The sequence below is a fragment of the Henckelia pumila genome, chromosome 1 (assembly GCF_033568475.1).
Source record: "Henckelia pumila isolate YLH828 chromosome 1, ASM3356847v2, whole genome shotgun sequence".
Classification (NCBI taxonomy): Eukaryota; Viridiplantae; Streptophyta; class Magnoliopsida; order Lamiales; family Gesneriaceae; genus Henckelia; species Henckelia pumila.
In genome coordinates, this window is record NC_133120.1 from 145,081,238 (window position 1) to 145,100,271 (window position 19,034).

At 39.5% G+C, this 19,034-nt stretch overlaps 1 long non-coding RNA gene across 1 annotated transcript; it reads right to left on the reverse strand.

The window, feature by feature from the left end:
- Nucleotides 1-17,539: 17,539 nt before the first annotated feature.
- On the reverse strand, nucleotides 17,540-19,034 carry LOC140874244 (uncharacterized). The gene is made up of 3 exons (XR_012148120.1): nucleotides 18,908-19,034; nucleotides 18,167-18,349; nucleotides 17,540-17,622 (listed from the first exon to the last, which is right to left on the reverse strand). It is a non-coding gene; the product is annotated as an uncharacterized lncRNA (long non-coding RNA).

A 19,034-nucleotide genomic window follows, 5' to 3' on the forward strand; every position in this document is an offset into this window, starting at 1 on the left:
TTGGCTAAAACTCACTCGCTCGATCGGTCACATCTTACCGATCGATCGGTGACAGTTCTGAACTTTAAATACAGCAGAAAACTTGTCCAAACTCAATACAAATCATGCATAAACCAATACATAATTCATCCAAACATCATACAAGCTTCAATACAAGATAGTTCTAGGGTTATACAATCTCAAACTAATAGAACATGATTCAGTCTAGCTTATTCAATGCAATACAATACAATACGAGTTCGAATATAATCTAAGTTCGATTACATATTCGACTTCTAAAACACCAAGGCCTCACTCTATCAAATCGTCCACCTAGCCATGCAATCTCTGACTCGGTCCTGCCCCACCTGTTGTCAAGCATGCATACAAAGACAAGACAACAGCCGGATAATCCGGTGAGAATTATATTTCCAGTAAAAGAGACTAGCATACTATAACAGATAAGCAGCTCAAAACAAAATACATCAAATTCCAGATATTCAAATACCAACCATGCAAATTCAAGACAAATCAAAATGAAATGCATGTCTTTAAAACTCTGGGATTATCAAGTCCGGATAATAAAAAGGTAATAAGCTCTTCTCTTCCTCTATTGGGATCCCGAGGATGAACTACCACACAAAATCACACCGACCCTTCACTCGGGATGGATAGTGTATAATTCAAACCTCTATACTCTGGAGCAACTATAGAGGGTTACTAAAAGAGTGGGTGCCCGGTGAGCCAACTTGTGGCTAAGGGCTTTGATGACTCTTTGTATAAACAATCTTTTGTTTAATATAATTTACACTTTTATTAATGGCAATGACTTTATCTTTCTTCATATTGTTATATTGAAATATACTATTGTTGTTTTGATAAAGACCTTGAATATACTATAGTGTATGTAAGATGTGGTAGAACATGGAGATGTCTATCATGAAACACATCTTATAGTCACTGTGTATTCTAAATTGTTCCTAGTCGATTGAGCCGTCCGATAATAAGGATAAGGATCGCTCGAGTTTGAGACTAGCATTTGCGATGCAGAGTACCACGTTTCATTGGTAAGGAACATAGAGATGTTCGAAGCATGCAAATGGATATTCATACGATGAATGATCGAACTACCCTATCCGGACTTTCCAAGTGGTTATCACTTATCGAGTGGATAAAGTCCGCGGTTTTGGTTGTACACCATTAGTCCTTACTACTTGAAACATCATTGAGACTCTATATGCTAGTACTGTGCTTTGACTCGTTTACCGACTCTATTGGGGTCATCAGGTGTCGGGATTGGGTACAGCTACAACACATATAGGAGTCGATGCTTTGTTGTCAAGGATTCACCACATACTTGCGAGTGTGGATATCCTATGTGATCTGAGGAGATATTAGTGTGACGAATCTCTGGCCAGAGTACATGATGTGGTTTAAGAAATGGTTTCTTAGTAGCACATGCGATGTCACTATTTGATCTTCAAGATGTATTGCATAGTTATCGAATCTCGAACGACTCTCGATATACCAATGGTTGTTGATTCGATCGGGATATATGGATGAAGGGACCGTACTGTACGCTAACCAAAATCTATTGGTTCTTGTAGGCACTATCAGTGATACCTAGAGAATCATGGGACGATGTTGCTAGGCGCTCTTACCATGATTCGATGGGCAAGTCGGAAATTGTTGTTCCGAGTCACAAGGAGTTGTGAGCCCACGGCTAGTTGTATCCCTGAACCATTGAGGGTCACACAGTGTAATGGATTTTTAATCCCCGTTGAGATAGTTAAATTTAAAGAGTTAAATTTAATGAACAAATAAGTTGGACTTCTTAATTATGAGTAGAGGAGTAAGATTTCCTAAAATGACATAGGGATGAGCATTTTTGGAAATCACTGAATTCGGATTCAGAAAAATTTATCTTGACTTTAAAAGGTGCAGAAATGGTTTCTGTGCACATTGGTGAAATCGTTTTATCAATCGGAGTCACGATGAATTTTATATTAATTTCTGAACATGCGGGCTTTGCTTGTCGGGCTTGAAATTATGACTAATGGGCCCTAAGCTGTTAGTGGCCTACATTATAAATAAGTTATTGCAGTACAGAAATTAGACATAAGAGGCATAATTTTCGAAATTAACTAGGGTTTTGAGACCTAGTGGCCGCCGCCCCCCTCTCCCCTCTCTGCTCGAAAAACCCAGCCTGTGAATTTTGAATTTGCAGTCTGGTTTAACGGATCAAATTCGTTAATCTCTTCGTAGAAACTTCTGATAGATTTTCTAGTGCAATCTATCAGAGGGATTAAATATCCGTTCGTGGACCTGATTGAGGAACAGTTCGTCCATAAGTTCCAGTGATATACAACAAGAGCAGAGAAATCTGTTGGTGTCCAAAATCTCGATTCGAGATTAAAGGTAAAAATTTTATAATTGTTATTTAATTTTTACACACACAATTTAATCGTAAGGTTGATACCTATTATGGAATCGTTCCATACAAAATTTTAAACTTCCGCTGCACCGGGTATCAATCCTAATTGATCTGATCGCCGCGTTATCCAACAGTGGTATCAGAGCCAGGTTGCTCAGATCAAGCGATTAAATTAATCGATTGTACAAAAAAATTTTTAGGCCTCGGTTTTTGAAACAAAATAAATATTTTAAAAATAAATTTTTTTTTTTCGGGCAAAAACCCGGGTAGCGATGGTCGCTGCCCTGCGCAGCACTGGGCGCTGCACAGGGCAGCGCACGGCGCTGCCCGGCCCGACCCCATTAGTGCGCGGGCAGCCCGGGAATGTCCCGGGCGGCCCGCGGGAAAAATTAATTTTTTAATTTTTAAATTAAATTTTAATATGTTAAAATTCTATTTTTGGTCCGATCGAAAATTGTTTTTGATTGGTCCACGAGGCGTCGGATTGAATTGTTCGAGTCCGAAAATTTTAAAATTGTTTTTTGGATAAATTTGAATTTTTGGAAAATTTAAATATTTTATCCGTTAAATTGAATTTTGAAATTAATTATTTTTGGTACAATTGATGATAAGATATGATCTTATGGATATATTGAGTAAAATATGATTTTATGTATAAAATTGGATTTTATAGATAAAATATGATTTTATTTGATAAAAAGATAAAATATGATTTTGTATGTAAAATAAGATTTTATGTATGAAATATGATTTTATCCTTTTAAATTTAAATTGCCATTGCATGTTATCCAATAAATTAATTTTGAATTAAATGTTATTGGATAAGGATGATCGATTGCCATGACCAATTTTGTAGGTGTATGTTAGGAATTTACATTTGTTTTTATTGTTGTTGGTTTTATTAATGGGCCTGGTTTATGGCCCAATATGAATTGTCATATGTAATAAAAGTGGGCTTGGTTTATGGCCCGTTCCCACCCCTTAAAATTGTATCCCCTACTTGTCATTGTTATTTATTGTAAATACATTAGATTTAGTGGGAGATCAAGATTTGAAGATGGAGGTGGGCCCAGCAGACAATAAAGACAGAAGAAATGTAAATTGGAAGCAAATGTAATAGGATTGCATTGCATACTGCATATTACCTAGGATTGGACTAAGACTCGTGATTGGCAACCACGGGTCGATTAGAAATGGAATCGATCATCCTATATAATATGTGATATTATAGTTGTATGCATGTTTTAGACAAAATTGTGTGAATCCGACAAGCATACAAAACTTTAAAAATGATGAGACAAATTTTCAAAATTAAAATCCCTCATTTTAAATATGATTTAAAATTGATATCAAGATAAATAAAGGAAATTTAAAATTGTTTAAATGTTCCTACCTTCCATCAACGATTAATGTATGAGATGCTACTCGCGGATACGGTCCGGCTCATATTATTGGGGGGCCCGTTCGTCGGAAAGCTGTACATTGGATCGACACATGTTGTAAGTTGGGTGGAACTCCCATGGGATCGGCTCATATTATTGGGGGATCCACATGGCGACCGTCCATCACAACTTAATATTGATGGGTCATCGTGACATGTCACAATAATCGGCGTTATATTATTGGGCCCTTATTGGACATGAGGTAAAAACGTGGAGGTTGCTTTGGAAGCAATTGGGCTCTACCTTTTGAAAATTATGGTTGGCTGATATTATTCGGGACCATAGTTTGTCAATTGGACTCCATGTTCCCACTAAGGAAAACAGTTTCCCGTTTTTCACTAGAGGGTAGTGAAATCGTTAAAATAGTGGGAGTGAGATTCATAAAATAAATTTCGCCTATTTTATGTCTTAGTAAAATTACTTAAACAATCACTGATATTTGTCTGTTTCTTTTCAGTATTTCATAAAGATGAATTCGCGTAATCTACTTTTCTCGATCCTCGAACAAAATAAGTTGACTGGCGCAAACTATACGGAATGGTTCCGTAAGTTGAAGATTTTCTTGACTTCGGAGAAGATGCTCTACGTGTTAGAAAAATCTCCTCCGAAGGAAGCACCAGCTGACATAAGTCCGGAAGAGTTAGCCAAACTTGATACATGGTGGGACCATGATATCAAGGCCAAATGCTATATGCAAGCCTCGATGTCTGATGAACTCCAGAGGCGATTTGAGGACACAGTGAATGCTGCTGACATTCACGTACAACTCAAGGAACTTTTTGGGGCTCAATCGAGGGCTGAAAGGTTCGCTACTGTAAAGGAGCTAATGACGTGTCGCATGCGTGAAGGGACTTCGGTCCGTGATCATGGGGTACGAGTGATTTGGCTCATACAGAAGTTGGTAACCCTTGATTTGGTGTTGGAGCATGAACTCAACGTGGACTTACTACTTCTGTCTCTTCCTTCTTCGTTTGACGGATTTGTGGTGAATTTCAATATGAACAAGATAGAGGCCTCCCTTGAAGAGATGGTCAATATGCTTGTGACATATGAATCCACATTAAAGAAGGATAAACCGGCTTTCTTGGTGGGCTCCTCTTCTTCTGCTAAGAAGGGGCCAAGTACAAAGGGTAAGAAACGTTCTGCCCCACCCAAAAAAATCGAACTCGAGAAGAAGTACAAGACAAAGGCTTCAAACATGGAAAAATCCAAGGATGTTTGCCATTACTGCAAGAAGCCCGGTCATTGGAAGCGTAACTGCAAGGAATATCTAGAGCAGTTGCGAACTGCGAAAGGTATGTTTTATATTAAATAAATGTTTCACTTAATACTACTTCTTGGGTATTGGATACCAGATGTGGATCTCACATTTGCAATGATTTGCAGGTGATGACAAGAAGTCGCAGGCTTAGAATGGGTGAGACCCAGCTGAGGCTCGGAAATGGTTTCAGAGTTGAAGTTAAAGCTGTGGGAGATATTTATTTAATTTTGCAGAACGGTTTTAAGTTACTTTTAAGAGATGTTTTATTTGTTCCGGAATTGATTAAAAACATTATTTCTGTTTCTATGCTTGATAGAGATGGTTATTCTTGAAATTTTGTGAATGAGATTTGCAATATTTACAAGAATGAATGTTTAATTGGAAATGGACAACTTGAAAACGATCTATACAACTTAAAACGAAAAGACGTCCAATAAATTATGTTGATAAACCGGCAACAACAAACAAAAGGAAAATCGATAGCCAAAACCCGGCAAACCTTTGGCATGCTAGGCTAGGTCATATTTCCTCAAGGAGGATGAACAAGCTAGTGGGAGAGGGCATGTTTGATATGTCTGATATTTACTCTCTACCTACTTGTGAATCCTGCCTGAAAGGAAAAATGACTAAATCTCCTTTTAAGGGGAAACCTGAGCGTAGTCAAAATCTGTTGGATTTGATCCATACAGATGTTTGTGGTCCATTTAGAGTTGGTACTCAATATGGCCACACCTACTTCATTACCTTTACTGATGATTATTCGAGGTATGGGTATTTATATTTAATGAAATATAAGTCTGAAGCATTTGAAAAGTTCAAAGAATTCAAGGCTGAAGTAGAAAACAAGCTAGGTAAAAGTATTAAAGCACTTCGATCGGATCGAGGTGGAGAATACTTAAGTACCGAGTTTTTGGACTATCTAAAAGAGAATGGGATTCTCTCTCAGTGGACTCCTCCTATGACACCACAGCTGAATGGTGTATCGGAGCGTCGTAATCGAACTTTTTTGGACATGGTTCGATCCATGATGAGCTTCACTGAGCTTCCACCTTCGTTTTGGGGCTATGCGCTTGAAACGGCGGTATTGTTGTTGAACAACGTCCACACTAAAGTAGTGGACAAAACACCATACGAGTTATGGAATGGCAAAGCTCCTAAGTATTCGTACTTGAGGATTTGGGGATGTCCTGCTTACGTGAAGCGGACAGTGGGAGATAAGTTGGATAGTCGATCCACCTTATGTTATTTTGTAGGGTATCCGAAGAATTCAATCGGATATTATTTCTATTATCCTGCTGAAACAAAGGTGTTTGTTTCAAGGAATGCCACCTTCTTGGAGAAGGAGTTCTTATTGGATAAGAAAGGCGAGATGATGGAACTCGAAGAAATTCGAGAAGAACCCGAAACACAAAATAACGATCCTACACCTCAGGAACCATTGATAGACACGCCTGTACCTAGAAGATCCGAGAGGACTTCTAGACCTCCTATTCGATATGGTCTTCTTCTTGAAGGGGATCAAGATGAACCCGATGTTGGATGTGATCCAAGAAACTTCAAGGAAGCAATTTCTGATGCGGATTCAAATTTATGGCTTGAAGCTATGCAGTCGGAAATAGATTCGATGCATACAAACCAAGTTTGGTCTTTAGTAGATCCTCCTGATGGAATTGTTCCAATAGGGTGTAAATGGATCTACAAGAGAAAGCTTGGGCCTGATGGTAAGGTATTGACCTACAAGGCGCGATTGGTGGCAAAAGGTTATACTCAAAGACAAGGAGTTGACTATGATGAAACCTTTTCACCAGTTGCAATGTTCAAGTCCATAAGAATCCTTATTGCCATAGCTGCATGGTATGACTATGAGATATGACAAATGGATGTGAAGACTGCTTTTCTTAATGGAGACATTAAGGAAGAAATCTATATGAAGCAGCCTGAGGGGTACACATCCATGGAAAGCGAGCATAAGGTATGCAAGCTTCAGAGATCAATTTATGGTCTAAAACAAGCATCAAGAAGTTGGAACCAGAAATTTGATGAAACAATAAAAAATTTTGGTTTCATCAAGAATCCGGAGGAACCATGCGTGTACAAGAAAGTAGTTAAGGATGCTGTGACATTCTTAGTACTTTATGTTGATGACATCCTACTCATTGGGAATGATGTAGGGATGTTGTAGTCAACAAAGATATGGTTATCAGGTAGATTCTCTGTGATGACCCGAGTTCTAATCTCTCATTAATCAACACTGTTAGACAATAATCAAAGTCTAAACAATTAATCAACAATGCTAGACAATAATCAAAGTCTAAACAAAAGAATAAAATTTTTTTTTTTCCAAATGGATTGCCCTGCGCACGCGCGGCTTGTCCTCTCGCGCGCGCGCCGGCACCCAAACCCGAAACTCAAAGGGTTGGCTTGCGCGCGCGCGAGCAGGAGCTCGCCCGTGTTGGAAAACTGGCGAGTTCCCAGACCAATTACGATTGATACCCGGTGCAGCGGAAGTTTAAAAATTTTTCATGGAACGTTTCCATGGTATGGGTATCAACCGTTCATCGATTGAATTACGTGTGTGTAAAATTTAAATAACAATTAAATAAATTTTACCTCAAATCTCGCAACGAGATTAATGGACACCAACAGAACAATTCTGCTCTTGTTGTCTCTCCCTGGAACCGATGAACGCCTTCAATCAGGTCCACGAACAGAGGTTTAAACCCTCTGATAGATTGCACTAGAAAATCTATCAGAAGTTTTCTGCGAAGAGAATACACGAATTTGATTCGTTATTCCTTACTGCGATTCAAAATCACAGACCGGAATTTTCTCGGGCAGAGCAGGAAGGGGACGGCCGAAAATTCTTTGAGAGAGAAGGGTTTCGATTTTTTTTCTGTCTCAAAAATTATGACCTGTTGTGTGTAATTTCTGTACTGAAATAACTTATTTATAATGCAGGCCACTAACACCTTAGGGCCCATTAGTCATAAGCTGGGGCCCGACAAGCAAAGCCCGCTCGTTCAGAAATTAATATAAAATTCATCGTGACTCCGATTGATGAAACGATTTCACCAATGTGCACAGAAACCATTTCTGCACGTTTTAAAGTCAAAATAAATTTTCCTGAATCCGAATTCAGTGGTTTCCAAAAATGTCCATCCCTATGTCATTTTAGGAAATCCTACTCCCTTACTCTTATTTAAGAAGTCCAACTCCTTAGTTCATTAAATTTAACTCTTTAAATTTAACTTTCTCAACGGGGATTAAAACTCCATTACACTGTGTGACCCTCAATGGTTCAGGGATACAGCTAGCCGTGGGCTCACAACTCCTTGTGACTCGGAACAACACTTTCCGACTTGCCCAACGAATCATGGTAAAGCGCCTAGCAACATCGCCCCATGATTCCCTAGGTATCACTGATAGTGCCTACAAGAACCAGTAGATTTTGGTTAGCGTACAGTACGGTCCCTTCATCCATATATCCCGATCGAATCAACAACCATTGGTATATCGAGAGTCGCTCAAGATTCGATAACTATGCAATACATCTTGAAGATCAAATTAGTGACATCGCATGTGCTACTAAGAAACCATTTCTTAAATCACATCAATTACTCTGGCCAGAGATTTATCACACTAATATCTCCTCAGATCGCATAGGATATCCACACTCGCAAGTATGTGGTGAATCCTTGACAACAATGCATTGACTCCTATATGTGTCGTAACTGTACCCAATCTCGACACCTGATGACCCCCATAGAGTCGGTAAACGAGTCAAAGCACAGCACTAGCATATAGAGTCTCCATGATGTTTCAAGTCGTAAGGACTAATGGTGTACAACCAAAACCGCGGACTTAATCCACTCGATAAGTGATAACCACTTGGAAAGTCCGGATAGGGTAGTTCGATTATTCATCATATGAATATCCATTTGCATGCTTCGAACATCTCCATGTTCCCTACCAATGAAACGTGGTACTCCGCATCGCAAATGCTAGTCTCAAACTCGAGCGATCCTTATCCTTATTATCGGACGGCTCAATCGACTAGGAACGGTTTTAGAACATACAGTGACTATAAGATGTATTTCATGATAGACATCTCCATGTTCTACCACATCTTACATACACTATAGTATATTCAAGGTCTTTATCAAAACAACAATAGTATATCACAATATAACAATATGAAGTAATATAAAGTCATTGCCATAAAAGTGTAAATAATATTAAACAAGAGATTGTTTATACAAAGAGTCATCAAAGCCCATAGCCACACAGTTGGCTCACTGGGCACCCACTCTTACAATCTCCCACTTGCCCTATAGCCAACTAGTCATACTACGTAGACCCATTGCTTCGCGATGTTTGTCAAACAATGGTCCTGGCAAGGGCTTAGTAAGCGGATCAGCGATATTGTCTGCAGAGGCCACTCGTTCGACAATGATGTCTCCTCTTTCCACAATCTCCCGGATTATGTGGTATTTCCTCAGTACGTGTTTGGACCTTTGATGAGACCTTGGTTCCTTTGCTTGAGCAACGGCACCCGTGTTGTCGCAGTACACCGGGACTGGACCAACAAATTCAGGAATGACGCCCAACTCTTGGACGAAATTCCTCATCCAAACGGCCTCTTTAGCAGCAGCTGATGCTGCAATGTATTCAGCCTCAGTGGTGGAATCCGCTGTGGTGTCCTGCTTGGAACTCTTCCAAGAGACAGCACCGCCATTGAGCATGAACACAAATCCAGAGGTAGACTTCGAGTCATCCACATCACTTTGGAAGCTAGAGTCGGTATAGCCTTCCAGTTTGAGTTCTCGTCCTCCATAAACCATGAACATATTCTTAGTCCTTCGCAAGTACTTAAGAATGTCCTTCACGGCTTTCCAATGCATTTGACCAGGATTAGACTGATATCTGCTCGTGACACTCAGAGCAAATGCTACATCCGGTCTGGTAGATATCATCCCATACATGATACTACCTATAGCTGACGCATATGGTACATGTGTCATATTCTCTATCTCTGCATCAGTCTTGGGACACATAGACTTGGATAGAGAAACTCCATGACACATGGGTAGATGTCCTCTCTTGGACCCATCCATTGAAAACCGTTTCAATATGGTGTCGATGTAGGTTGATTGTGTGAGTCCTATCATTCTCTTAGATCTATCTCTATAGATCTGTATCCCAAGAATGTAGGATGCCTCACCCAAATCCTTCATCGAGAATCTACCTGATAACCATATCTTTGTTGACTGCAACATCCCTACATCATTCCCAATGAGTAGGATGTCATCAACATAAAGTACTAAGAATGTCACCGCATCCTTAACTACTTTCTTGTACACGCAAGGTTCCTCCGGGTTCTTGATGAAACCAAAGTCTTTAATTGTTTCATCAAATTTCTGGTTCCAACTTCTTGATGCTTGTTTTAGACCATAAATTGATCTCTGAAGCTTGCATACCTTATGCTCGCTTCCCATGGATGTGTACCCCTCAGGCTGCTTCATATAGATTTCTTCCTTAATGTCTCCATTAAGAAAAGCAGTCTTCACATCCATTTGCCATATCTCATAGTCATACCATGCAGCTATGGCAATAAGGATTCTTATGGACTTGAACATTGCAACTGGTGAAAAGGTTTCGTCATAGTCAACTCCTTGCCTTTGAGTATAACCTTTAGCCACCAATCGCGCCTTGTAGGTCAATACCTTACCATCAGGCCCAAGCTTTCTTTTGTAGATCCATTTACACCCTATTGGAACAATTCCATCGGGAGGATCCACTAAAGTCCAGACTTGGTTAGTATGCATCGAATCCAATTCTGATTGCATAGCTTCAAGCCATAAATTCGAATCCGCATCAGAAATTGCTTCCTTGAAGCTTCTTGGATCACATCCAATGTCGGGTTCATCTTGACCCTCTTCAAGAAGAAGACCATATCGAACTGGAGGTCTAGAAGTCCTCTCGGATCTTCTAGGTGCAGGCGTGTCCAGCAATGGTTCCTGAGGTGTGGGATCGTTATTTTGTATTTCGGGTTCTTCTCGAACTTCTTCGAGTTCCATCATCTCGCCTTTCTTATCCAATAAGAACTCCTTCTCCAAGAAGGTGGCATTCCGTGAAACAAACACCTTTGTTTCAGCAGGATAATAGAAATAATATCCGATTGAATTCTTCGGATACCCCACAAAATAACACAAGCTGGATCGACTATCCAACTTATCTCCCACTGTCCGCTTCACGTAAGCAGGACATCCCCAAATCCTCAAGTATGAATACTTAGGAGCTTTGCCATTCCATAACTCGTATGGTGTTTTGTCCACTGCTTTAGTGTGGACGTTATTCAACAACAATACCGCCGTTTCAAGCGCATAGCCCCAAAACGAAGGTGGAAGCTCAGTGAAGCTCATCATAGATCGAACCATGTCCAACAAAGTTCGATTACGACGCTCCGATACACCATTAAGCTGTGGTGTCATAGGAGGAGTCCACTGAGAGAGAATCCCATTCTCTTTCAGATAGTCCAAAAACTCGGTACTCAAGTATTCTCCACCTCGATCCGATCGAAGTGCTTTAATACTTTTACCTAGCTTGTTTTCTACTTCAGCCTTGAATTCTTTGAACTTTTCAAATGCTTCAGACTTATATTTCATTAAATATAAATACCCATACCTAGAATAATCATCAGTAAAGGTAATGAAGTAGGTGTGGCCATGTTGAGTCCCTACTCTAAATGGACCACAAACATCTGTATGGATCAAATCCAACAGATTTTGACTACGTTCAGGCTTCCCCTTAAAAGGAGATTTAGTCATTTTCCCTTTTAGGCAGGATTCACAAGTAGGTAGAGAGTTAATATCAGACATATCAAACATGCCCTCTCCCACTAGCTTGTTCATCCTCCTTGAGGAAATATGACCTAGTCTAGCGTGCCAAAGGTTTGCCGGGTTTTGACTATCGATTTTCCTTTTGTTTGTTGTTGCCGGTTTGTCAATACAATTCACTGGAACGTCTTTTAGTTTTAAATTATATAGATCGTTTTCAAGTTGTCCATTTCCAATTAAACATTCATTCTTGTAAATACTGCAAATCCCATTCACAAAATTACAAGAATAACCATCTCTATCAAGCATAGAAATAGAAATAATGTTTTTAATTAAATCTGGCACAAATAAAACATCTCTCAACAATAATTTAAAACCATTCTGCAAAATCAAACAAACATCTCCAATGGCCGTAGCTTCAACTCTGGAACCATTCCCGAGCCTTAGCTGGGTCTCACCCATTCTAAGCCTGCGACTTCTTGTCATCACCTGCAAATCATTGCAAATGTGAGATCCACATCCGGTATCCAATACCCAAGAAGTTGTATTAAGTGACATGTTTATTTCGATATAGAACATACCCTTTGCAGTTCCCAACTGCTCAAGATACTCCTTGCAGTTGCGCTTCCAATGACCCGGCTTCTTGCAGTAATGGCAAACATCCTTGGATTTTCCATCATTTGAAGCCTTTGTCTTTTGCTTCTTCTCGGGTTCCACTTTCTTGGGTGGGGCAGAACGTTTCTTGCCCTTCATACTTGGCCCCTTCTTAGCAGAAGATGAGGAGCCCACCAAGAAAGCTGGCTTATCCTTCTTAAGTGTGGATTCATATGTTACGAGCATATTGACCATCTCTTCAAGGGTGGCCTCTATCTTGTTCATATTAAAATTTATCACGAATCCATCAAATGAAGAAGGAAGAGATAGAAGCAGCAAGTCCACATTGAGTTCATGCTCCAACACCAAATCAAGGGTCGCTAACTTCTGTATGAGCCAAATCACTCGTACCCCATGATCACGGACCGAAGTCCCTTCACGCATGCGGCACGTCATCAACTCCTTAACAGTAGAGAACCTTTCAGCCCTCGACTGAGCCCCAAAAAGTTCCTTGAGTTGCGTGTGAATGTCAACAGCATTCACCGTGTCCTCAAATCGCCTCTGGAGTTCATCAGACATCGAGGCTTGCATATAGCATTTGGTCTTGATGTCATGGTCGCACCATGCATCAAGTTTGGCCAATTCCTCCGGACTTATGTCAGCTGGTGCTTCCTTCGGAGGTGCTTTCTCTAACACGTAGAGCATTTTCTCCGAAGTTAAGACAATCTTCAACTTCCGGAACCATTCCGTATAGTTGGCGCCAGTCAGCTTGTTTTGTTCGAGGATCGAGAATAAAGGATTTCGCGAATTCATTGTATGAAATACTGAAAAGGAAAAACAGACATATATCAATGATTGTTTAACAATTTACTAAGACATAAAATAGGCGAATTTAATTTTATGAATCTCACTCCCACTATTTTAACGATTTCACCACCCTCTAGTGAAAACGGGAAACTTTTTCCTTAGTGAGAACATGGAGTCCAATTGACAAACTTATGGTCCCGAATAATATCAGCCAACCATAATTCTCAAAAGGTAGAGCCCAATTGCTTCCAAAGCAACCCCCATGTATTTACCTCATGTCCAATAAGGGCCCAATAATATGACGCCGTTTAAAGTGACATGTCAAGATGACCCATCAATATTAAGTTGTGATGGACGGTCGCCATGTGGATCCCCCAATAATATGAGCCGATCCCATGGGAGTTCCACCCAACTTACAACATTTGTCGATCCAATGTACAGCTTTCCGACGGACGGGCCCCCCCAATAATATGAGCCGGACCGTATCCGCGGGTAGCATCACATACATTGACCGTTGATGGAAGGTAGGAACATTTAAACAATATTTAAATTTCCTTTATTTATCTTGATATAAATTTTAAATCATATTTAAAATGAGGGATTTTTATTTATAAAAATATTTGTCTCATCATATTTAATTTATTGCATGCATTGCCGGATTCACGCAATTTATGTCTAAACATGCATACAATCATAATATCACATATTATATAGGATGATCGATTCCATTTCTAATTGACCCGTGGTTGCCAATCACGGGTCTTAGTCCAATCCTAGGTAATATGCAGTATGCAAATGCAATCCTATTACATATGCTTCTAATTTACATTTCTTCAGTCTTCATTGTCTGCTGGGCCCACCATCTTCAAATCTTGATCTCCCACTAAATCTAATGTATTTACAATAAATAACAATGACAAGTAGGGGATACATTTTTAGGGGGTGGGAACGGGCTATAAACCAAGCCCACTTTTATTACATATGACATTCATATCGGGCCATAAACCAGGCCCATTAATAAAACCAACAACAATAAAGACAAAATGTAAATTCCTAACATACACCTACAAAATTGGTCATGGCAATCGATCATCCTTATCCAATAACATTTAATTCAAAATTAATTTATTGGATAACATGCTGTGGCAATTCAAATTTAAACAAGATAAAATCATATTTTATATATAAAATCACATTTCACATATAAAATCATATTTTATCTCCATATCAAATAAAATCATATTTTATCTATAAAATCCAATTTTACAAATAAAATCATATTTTATCTAATATATCATAAGATCATATCTTATCATCAATTGTACCAAAATAATTGATTTCAAAATTCAATTTACGGATAAAATATTAAAATTTTCCAAAAATTCAAATTTATCCAAAATCAATTTTAAAATTTACGGACTCGAACAATTCGATCCGAAATCTCGTGAACCAATCAAAAACAATTTTTGACCGGACCAAAAATAAAATTTTAAATATTAAAATTAAAAAATATAATTTTTCCCGCGGGCCGCCCGGGACACTCCCGGGCCGGCCCGCACCCGGGGCGCGGGCCGGGGGCAGCCCGGCTGCCCCCTTAGGGCAGCGCCTGGCGCCGCCCCTGGGCGGCGCCGTGCGCTGCCCTGGGCGGCGCCGAGCGCCGCCCCTGGGCAGCGCCGAGCGCTGCCCTGGGCGGCGCCGTGCGCCGCCCTGGGCGGCGCCGTGCGCCCCCTTTGGGCGGCGCCGTGCGCCGCCCGGGGCAGCAACAATTGCTGCCCCACCGGGCAGCGATCCAATCGCTGCCCGGGTTTTGCCCCGAAAATTTTTTTTTTTTTTATTTAAAAATATTTATTTTGTTTCATAAACCGAGACTCAAAAATTTTGTACAATTGATTAATTCAATCGATTGATCTGAGCAACCTGGCTCTGATACCACTGTTGGAAAACTGGCGAGTTCCCAGACCAATTACGATTGATACCCGGTGCAGCGGAAGTTTAAAAATTTTTCATGGAACGTTTCCATGGTATGGGTATCAACCGTTCATCGATTGAATTACGTGTGTGTAAAATTTAAATAACAATTAAATAAATTTTACCTCAAATCTCGCAACGAGATTAATGGACACCAACAGAACAATTCTGCTCTTGTTGTCTCTCCCTGGAACCGATGAACGCCTTCAATCAGGTCCACGAACAGAGGTTTAAACCCTCTGATAGATTGCACTAGAAAATCTATCAGAAGTTTTCTGCGAAGAGAATACACGAATTTGATTCGTTATTCCTTACTGCGATTCAAAATCACAGACCGGAATTTTCTCGGGCAGAGCAGGAAGGGGACGGCCGAAAATTCTTTGAGAGAGAAGGGTTTCGATTTTTTTTCTGTCTCAAAAATTATGACCTGTTGTGTGTAATTTCTGTACTGAAATAACTTATTTATAATGCAGGCCACTAACACCTTAGGGCCCATTAGTCATAAGCTGGGGCCCGACAAGCAAAGCCCGCTCGTTCAGAAATTAATATAAAATTCATCGTGACTCCGATTGATGAAACGATTTCACCAATGTGCACAGAAACCATTTCTGCACGTTTTAAAGTCAAAATAAATTTTCCTGAATCCGAATTCAGTGGTTTCCAAAAATGTCCATCCCTATGTCATTTTAGGAAATCCTACTCCCTTACTCTTATTTAAGAAGTCCAACTCCTTAGTTCATTAAATTTAACTCTTTAAATTTAACTTTCTCAACGGGGATTAAAACTCCATTACACTGTGTGACCCTCAATGGTTCAGGGATACAGCTAGCCGTGGGCTCACAACTCCTTGTGACTCGGAACAACACTTTCCGACTTGCCCAACGAATCATGGTAAAGCGCCTAGCAACATCGCCCCATGATTCCCTAGGTATCACTGATAGTGCCTACAAGAACCAGTAGATTTTGGTTAGCGTACAGTACGGTCCCTTCATCCATATATCCCGATCGAATCAACAACCATTGGTATATCGAGAGTCGCTCAAGATTCGATAACTATGCAATACATCTTGAAGATCAAATTAGTGACATCGCATGTGCTACTAAGAAACCATTTCTTAAATCACATCAATTACTCTGGCCAGAGATTTATCACACTAATATCTCCTCAGATCGCATAGGATATCCACACTCGCAAGTATGTGGTGAATCCTTGACAACAATGCATTGACTCCTATATGTGTTGTAACTGTACCCAATCTCGACACCTGATGACCCCCATAGAGTCGGTAAACGAGTCAAAGCACAGCACTAGCATATAGAGTCTCCATGATGTTTCAAGTCGTAAGGACTAATGGTGTACAACCAAAACCGCGGACTTAATCCACTCGATAAGTGATAACCACTTGGAAAGTCCGGATAGGGTAGTTCGATTATTCATCATATGAATATCCATTTGCATGCTTCGAACATCTCCATGTTCCCTACCAATGAAACGTGGTACTCCGCATCGCAAATGCTAGTCTCAAACTCGAGCGATCCTTATCCTTATTATCGGACGGCTCAATCGACTAGGAACGGTTTTAGAACATACAGTGACTATAAGATGTATTTCATGATAGACATCTCCATGTTCTACCACATCTTACATACACTATAGTATATTCAAGGTCTTTATCAAAACAACAATAGTATATCACAATATAACAATATGAAGTAATATAAAGTCATTGCCATAAAAGTGTAAATAATATTAAACAAGAGATTGTTTATACAAAGAGTCATCAAAGCCCATAGCCACACAGTTGGCTCACTGGGCACCCACTCTTACAGCCCGTGCGCCGGCCACTGCACCCGAAACAAAATGTTGGCTCAGCTGCTGTCAAAAATGAAATCAAGCCTACAATTGATTCAAGATCATCTCCTACAAAAGTCTAGACATGGTTTAATCAATCATAACATCTAACATGCATTCTAACATGCTATAATTGTTAGGAATAAACCATTCCAAGGCTTTACAACATAATCAAAATCTCATAAACATGCAATAATCTTGTCATATAAAAACCAGTTCAAGATACAACATGTTGGAGTCAAATATTTGAAACATTACTCAAATTTCAAATATAATAACAAGACCTTTAGATCATCCTTAACAAGTCTTGATACAAGTAACTTCTAAAATGATCATGTTTACGACTCAATAAACTTCATGGCAGTTCAAACAACTCCTAACTCGGATCCTCACACTATATCTCTTCAATCCTTGTTCTTCATGATTGCTTTTGCCCTGTTCCAATCCCCCTATTGCAATGACACATACAACAAAACAATAGCCGGATAACTCCGGTGAGAAATATATTTCCCAGTAAAAGCAACTAAACATGCATATCAAACATATATCAAGATCATGATATAACAGTAAATACAATGCATGTTTTCAAAACAAGGTTCATTTCATCATTCGTCGGTTGGGATCCCGAGAAGTAGATATCATAACTAATCCACCGACTCTCCCGCTCGAGGTGGGGTTACTTATCTTTCTTCTCTAGACTTTGAAGCAATCATATATGCAAATCAGACGCTAGGCTAAAACAACCACCCAGGCCATACATATACGATTCCTCAAATCGTCTATTCGAACGTTTCCGTTCATTTCAAAATCAAGGAATAAGTCTTCAAGATGAATGCAATATATCATCATCAAAGCATTCATTATATCAACATTTATTCAATAACTCAAAGTAAAACACATAAGATCAAATAATCAAACAAGTATGTGATTTAAGGGAACTCGATACAAACCATCTCGAGTTGTATTCCCAATCAAATAATAGTCCACTTTTACCTTCGTATATTGTCCGTTCTGAATTCTTCAACCTCAAACATGTACATCCATCTTCGTTCAATTCAATCCTTTCAGAATCGAGTCGAAATCATCAGCACATCTTCAATCAAACCATTTCAAATTTCAAGCGAACTTCCTCGGTTCACTATTCGACTTCTTGAGTTGCTTGAGCTCGTAGCATGTCTGAAATATACAGATTGCATCTAACAAAATCAGTATACAATCCCAAGTTCATTAGCTCAATCGTAGACTATCCATATGGTTTCAAAACATAACCAATCATCGTAGCGATTGACAATCGGGAATCGTTACGGTATCAAATTCATTTCTAATTTCAATTCAATTCATACAGATTTTCAAATCAATACTACATCGTTTGAATCTTCAAAACAGTAGCTAAACATATCAAATAACATCTTATCTCGACAATCATCTATCAAACTTGTCTCAAAACATCAATCGACGGCATAACGACTGAAAATCGGTAACCGACGAAATATCGTATTCGAATTCAATCTCATCTCAACATATGTGATCATAAACCAGACAAATAACCACATACCAGCAGCTAAAATTTCGAGAATACATGCTGGAGAATCCATACGATTCATTCAAAACTAAATCTTCAATCCGGTTTCGAATATAAACTAAACAACACGTCAAGAACAAGATCATATGCTCATGTACTGATCTCTGCCAATTTCGTTCTCCAAAACATACTTAAAGTACTCAGAAACTTACATCAAATCGAAGTACTCGTCTCAAGGATTCCAGAACATCTTTCGGAATCGAAATCGGACGAACGGATCAAAAGTTACGGCATTTTGAAAATCGGAAAATCAACCAAAATGAAAAACGAGAAGGGTTC